General features: G+C 38.8%; 1 long non-coding RNA gene across 1 annotated transcript; it reads right to left on the bottom strand.

Moving 5' to 3' along the window:
• Positions 1-5,225: 5,225 nt before the first annotated feature.
• On the bottom strand, positions 5,226-6,889 carry LOC108176518 (uncharacterized). The gene is made up of 2 exons (XR_001793173.3): positions 6,769-6,889; positions 5,226-6,656 (listed from the first exon to the last, which is right to left on the bottom strand). It is a non-coding gene; the product is annotated as an uncharacterized lncRNA (long non-coding RNA).
• Positions 6,890-6,916: the final 27 nt, after the last annotated feature.

Raw genomic sequence — 6,916 nt, forward strand, 5'->3', positions numbered from 1 at the left:
ATTCCCTCAGTCTCATTGGTTCATTTTTCTTTTTTTTTCTTTTTGACAGGCAGGGTTAGACAGTGACAGAGAAAGCAAAACAGAGAGAGAAAGGTCTTCCTTCCCTCAGTTCACCCCCAAATGGCCACTATGGATGGTGCGCTGCGCCGATCCGAAGCCAGGAGCTGGGTGCTTCCTCCTGGTCTCCCAGGACTTGGGCCATCCTCCACTGCCTTCCCAGGCCACAGCAGAGAGCTGGACTGGAAGAGGAGCAACCAGGACAGAATCCAGCACCCCGACTGGGACTAGAACCCGGAGTACCGGCGATGCAGGCAGAGGATTAGCCAAGTGAACCACGGCGCCAGCCTCATTGGTTTATTTTTCAAAAAAAAAATGTGTATCATATATTGGACTTCTGTATAGGATCTTATTTGTAAATTACTTTGTATTAAAAATAATTCAAAAAAGATGTTTTTAAATCTTTACATTCATTTTGATTTAAAATAGGAAGTCATGGTATAAAGAGGTGATTACAGAAACTTGATGACTTCAAGAATATACTGATGTAACATTCATCAGAGATCATGAAAATCCTTAAAAATGAGACTTTAGGCATTGGACACAGGAATGCTGCTGCAGTGCCACTTAGATCTTTATAAGTGTCCTAATCAATATTGTCATCTGAAATAACAGAAAAAAAAAGAGTTCATCTCAATATATCAATTAAGGTTGGGCATTTTTTCTAACTGATGGAAACAATTTGTAACCAGAATCCTACAAAAGAATGTAAGAAATGAAATATCTATGTCTTTGGAACTGTAAAAGAATTATAAAATGTATTTAAAAGTGAGGGGAGGGGAGAGAAACATCGACTGGCTTACTCCCCAAATCCCAATAGGCAGGGCTGGACCAGGTCACAGCCAGGAGCCTGGAAATCAATCCAGGTCTCCACGTGAGTGGCAGGGACCCAAGAACTTGAGCCATCACTTGCTGCCTTCCAGGGTAGGCATTAGCAGGAAGCTGGACTCAGAAGCAGAGTTAGGACAGGACCCATGCACTATAATATGGGATGGGGACATCCCAAGTAGCATCTCAACTGCTGTGCCAAATTCCTACCCCTCTGAAACCTCTTTCAATGCTAGGGAGAAGATGCTAGGGAGAGGGCAAGGGGAGGGGAGGGGAAGAGGGGGAAGGGATACTGAGTATGAATTTACTATAGTCACCACATCAGTTTCCACCACTTTGGTATTCTTTTTAATGCCAATAATTTTTTAGAGTTAGGAAAGGGAAAAATGCATACTTATTATAAAGGAAGAAGAGAAACAACTTAGGAAAAAGGATCTGGCAAAGGGCACAGAGGAAAAAAATGACAGATTTTAAAATGTAACTGAAAATACTTTAAGTATGTGAAAACAAAAATGAAGAGGCAGACTAGAAATTTAAGACAAAGAGAGAGAGTTCTATAAAATGTTCTCTGCATTCACTGGTATTCTATTGGTATAATGGTAGCCATTGGTTAAAAGCTTATCACAGGGACAAGTTCAGGTCTTTTAGTCTCCTAATAACCACTGAAAGCTGGTATGTTATGTCTGTGGAATATCGAGGACAAAATGTTAGTCAGTATCTCCACAACTGCATAATTTAAGGTATGTAAATAACTAAATGTTCCTTTATCTACTTGATTCATTAAAATGTTTATTAAATGACTTCTATGTGCTAAGTACTACATTAAATAATGAAGACAGACTGAAAGATGAGGAAGACAGGTCCAGTTGGATTATGCTTCATTATATTCAAACGCATGAAATAGAAGACAAGTGCAGGTACAATAAAGCAAAATAGGATGTTTCTAATAAGAATAAATGGATTAATGGTGAATGACTGTAGATAAGGCTAGCACAGAATGACAGCAGATGAGATTCTTCCAGTGGTGAGATACTATTCCCAAGGCAAAAAGAGTCGGAGAATTCAAGGCATTAAAATCCAGAAAGGCTAAAGATTGAAAGATTATAGCATGTGTATGCATTGAATAGGGCCTTAGAGAATTCTGCACTGTAAGAAATACAGTGGGATCAGTGCTGTGCGTAGTAGGCTAAGTCCTCACCTGTGGCACCAGCACCAGCATCCCACCTGGCTGCCAGTTCATTCCTGGCTGCTCCTATTCTGGTCCAGCTCTCTGGGCCATCTTCTACTTTGTTCCCCAGCCATAAGCAGAAAGCTGGGTTGGCGTAATCCAAACCTACAAGGTAGAGGAAGGAAAGCTCACTCTTCCTGAGCTGGGACATCTGTCTTCCCCTGTCCTCAGATGTTCATTTCCGGGTTTTCAGGCATTTGGACTGGAACTGAATACCACTGGTTTTCCAGCTTGCAGATTATATATTGTGGGGCTTCTCAGCCTCCATAATTGTGTGAGCCAATTCCCATAGGTCCCTTATATGTCTGTTTAAATATTGGTTCTGTTTCTCTAGAAAATTCCAATATACTGTGAAACTTGGGAGAAAGATCTAATTGTCACAGAGATGCAGTAATTGAAGCCATGGGAGTTGAAGTTGGTAGAAAGTGTATAGAGTGAAAAATGGACATGGCATAGAGCACTAAGGGGCTCAGCAAATTTCAGAGAGATAAGATTAAGAACAGCAAACACAAGGGAGAAAAAGCAGGAGGAGGTGTGTCAAAGAAGACAGCCAGACAACATCCAATATAACAAGTTTGCATATAATATTTCAGTGTTTGTGGAAATGGAATTAAAACATAAGTTTATTTTGGTGCAAAAACTCTTGAAATCCGTACACACATCAGGACTTCAAAAAGTTTGTGTAAAATGTATATAATGAAAAGACTATGCATACATTTCAAAATGTTTTTTAAAAGATTTATTTATTTGAAAGGCAGAGTAAGAGAGAGAGAGGGAAAAACAGATATCCTCCATTTGCTGGGTCAGGCCAAAGCCAGGAGCCTTGTACTCCATCTGCATCTCCCACATGTGTAGCTGGCCCAAGGGCCTGGGCCATGTTCCACTGCTTTCCCAGGTAGCAGGGAAGTGCAGCAGCCAGGATTGGAACTAGTGACCATATGGGATACCAGTGTTGCAAGTGGTAGCTTAACCCTCTGTGCCACAACCCCAGTCCTTCAAAATATTTTTGTACTAAAATAAACTCATCTTTTATTTTCATAATACATGTTTTACATGAGTTCTTTGGAAGACTCCCTCATGCACGTCTGTGTATGAGACTGGCTCTCACAATTGATAGAGACTGAGAAATCCCCAGATCTATAAACAGTAAGCCAGAGACTTGGGAAGGCCAACAGTGAGTTCCAGTCTGAAGGCCATCAGATTCCACAGCCAGAATGAACCAAACCAACGTTATTAGTTCAAGTACAAAAGCAGGAAAATGAAACAACAAAACAATGAAACAATTAAAAGGAAGTTAGGTAGGAGGAATTCCCCTTTTATCCTGGAGAGTTCCAATCTTTGTAAAACTTAATTTGTTTTTCAATTTTTGGTTGTTTATTTTCATTTTATTTGGAAGAGAGGGAGATTGCCTACATGAAACTTCAAAATGTACACCATGGTACATCAAATGCCTCTGAAAGTTTGTTTCTCATTGGGTTTTCATTGGGGCCAGTGTTGTGGTGTGGTAGGTAAAGCTGCCACTGCTGCTGTCAGCATCGCCTATGGTTGGTGGTTCCTGTCTGGGCTGCTCCATTTCCAACCCAGCTTCTGGCTAATGGCCTAGGAAAAACAGTGGAAGATGGCTCATGTGTTTGTGCCCCCTCCACCCATGTGGGAGACCCCGATGAAGTTCCTGGCTTTGGCCTGGCCCAACTCTGGCTGTTAAACAATCATCCAGAGGATATATCAGCTGAAGAAAGACATTGCTGTCTCTCACTTTCAAATAAATCAACCAATCTGGTTTTTTTTTTTTTTTAATTGTCTTTTTTCCTCAGGGCCTTCCTTCTCTGTCTCCAATTTCTAATTCAGAGTATGGTTTATTATGTTCCATCACTTTTACCCAGACATGAAATCCAAAATGTCTCAAGTTCTCCAAAAAAAAATTCTATTCACATAAAACATAATAAAACAGAATATTACTGAAATTCCAGGGTAGAGATAGTTTATATCAACTATCTCATGACATGTAAAATAGAATGCCCTCATGATTGCACTTGCTAAATCATTACTACTTTTCTTTTTAACCCAAAGATTACTTAAGAGCATTAAAAATTCCAAGTATGGGGGGCCAGCACTGTGACTCAGCAGGTTAAAGCCCTGGTCTGAAATGCCGGCATCCCTTATGGTCGCCGGTTCTAGCCCCTGGCTGCTCCTCTGCCAATCCAGCTCTTTGCTATGGCCTGGGATAGCAGCAGAAGATGGCCCAAGTCCTTGAGCCCCTGCACCCACATGGGAGACCCGGAAGAAGCTCTTGGCTCCTGGCTTTGGATTGGCGTAGCTCCGGCCGTTGCAGCCATCTGGGGAGTAAACCAGTGGATGGAAGAACTCTCTCTCTGTCTCTACCTCTCTCTGTAACTCTTTCAAATAAATAAAATAAAATAAAATCTTAAAAAAAATTCCAAGTATGCATTTTTTTTTCCTGTGTCAAAACCTCTTAGTTTTGTTATGTGGTCATTTGTGCTTTCTAGAACATTACTCAAGTATTCTTTGTAATCTAGCATACAATAACTTAGAATTTCTCCAGGCTAAATGAAAAAATGCAATTAAGGTAATGAAATAATCTACATTACACTCACACACTCTCTCTTCATTATTTAACTACCCATTTAGCCTTCCATTTAACTATTAAATAAATGTTGAAGTTAGAGTTCAACAGTTTTTGCTGGGTGTTCTCTTCTTTGCAAGATATTCAATGAATTTTTAGTTCATAAAATGCAATTTTAAGTGTACAGTGTTAATGAAATCTATTGGTTTACATCAGTAAAACTATCACCCATGTCAAGCTGTGGAACATTTGTTTTAGATGGATGCCACATTTACCACATAATCTCCTTAATGTTATATCTTGAATTGTCACATGCTTGAATTAACACAAATGTTGCTCTCTATTTCTGTGGCTTAGTTCCCACAATCCTTACTTTTATTCATGGTTTTATACAATTTCAGTATGCATAGTTACTCTGACTTTTGACCCTACCTGATAATTGAGATATTTATAACCAGTTTATAACTTCTGTACCTCAATGTATTTTATACCAATTTAAATGCCACCTGCCATTTTCCTTTTCCTGTATTTTCTTGGTCTTTTACCATTTCTTCTTCAATCAAAAAGTTGCAGGGTATATGTATATTCTATTTTTGTCTAACACATTGATGTTATATTGACTTAGATGAACATTACATAAGGAAGTAGCTATTGTTTTTCCCCAAGCAAAATGTACACAGAACAAAATTTTACCCAACTCATCTCCAACTAGTTTTCTTTTTATACTTCCAATATAAACATGGACAAATTTGGTACCTCTCCCCTTTTATAAGAAAAAAATAACAGAACCTGCACTTTCTAACTCTGTCAGATTACTATTTAGAATGCCTTGACTATACCTGTCCTGTCCAGTGACAAAGCTCTTTCATTTTTATTAAGAACATGCATATCTTTATGTACAACACTACATCATAAAACAGTATGTATTTGTTCAATATATTGAACATTTGGCATGCTTTTTCAGTTTAAAATTCTATCAACTGAAATTTTTGACATAGTTCACAAGTCTATTTTTATATTTAGTTTTACAGCCCTAACATAACATAATTTATACTTAATGCTCTTTGATTAGTTTTAATGGTCACCATTACTCTTCTATAAAATTGCCTCTCTACTCACTTCAATTGCTGTTCGCTGTTGGTTGCAGTAAATCATTCAGCAAATTTTTGAGGGAAGGCTCTTGGTTGACATACTTTGTTAAGCCCTGCCTGAGAATGTCTTCCAATTCCCTTTGTACAGAAACAACAACTTAGCAGGGTATATAATTCTTGGCTCAAAATTATTTTCCCTTAAAACTCTGTAGATATTGTTCCATTGTTTTCTGGCATTTAGAGTTGCAAAAGGAAATTCTGAAGTCAGCCTGATTTTGTCCCTTTTTAGGTAACCTGCTTTCTCTGTCTGGATACTTGTAAAACTTTTTCTTTATCCTCAAGATTTAAAAGCGTTATTAGGATATGTCTGGGAGTCGCTTTACTTTTGTTAAATTTTAAAGGTATCCTGTGAGCTTTTTCTACTTGTAGCTCTAGTTGGTTTTTCAACTCTAGAAATTTTTTTTTTCAATTAGCTCGTTAATTATTGTTGCAGCGCCGTTTGCTTAGTCCTGTTTCAGGTACTCCTATTCCTCAAAGATTGCATTTCCTGGCCGGACCCTCTAGGCCTTTCTTCTGTTGTCTTATCTTGATGCCTCCTCCCCTTTGCTTTGCATTCCGTGAGGTCTTCTCTTGCTGTGACTTTACTGCAGTAATTCCATTTGATGGCCAATCCGGTTTGCACACGTTACCTCTTTCAACTCCCTGACATTACCTGTTTTACCACTGAACCTAAGTCATTAAGCTCCTGCACTATATTATACCCAATCCTTTCAATATCTTCTATTTCCACCACTTCATCCATTTCGAGAGAAGACACTTTGTCGATTACTTGGCTCTGTTCCTTTCTTCTGAATGGCAGTTTTTTGACCTTGAAAATAATAAACAGAACTTAGTTCCCTGTACCTTGATTAATGCAACCCAATGATGTCTACTGATAATTACCCACGATTAAAAAAAAATGTTTTACGTTCCTTTCTTACCTTTTCAATAGCTGTCCTTACCGATGGGGGCCAAAAGCAAAGATTAAAGGTCACTTAGCACCACACAAAATAAACTACCAAAATGATTTCCTCGACGTCATCTCTGCGCGCCTCACGCCAGAGCCAATAGCCTAGCGCGTAGCTTGAT

The sequence above is a fragment of the Oryctolagus cuniculus genome, chromosome 6 (assembly GCF_964237555.1).
Source record: "Oryctolagus cuniculus chromosome 6, mOryCun1.1, whole genome shotgun sequence".
Lineage (NCBI taxonomy): Eukaryota > Metazoa > Chordata > Mammalia > Lagomorpha > Leporidae > Oryctolagus > Oryctolagus cuniculus.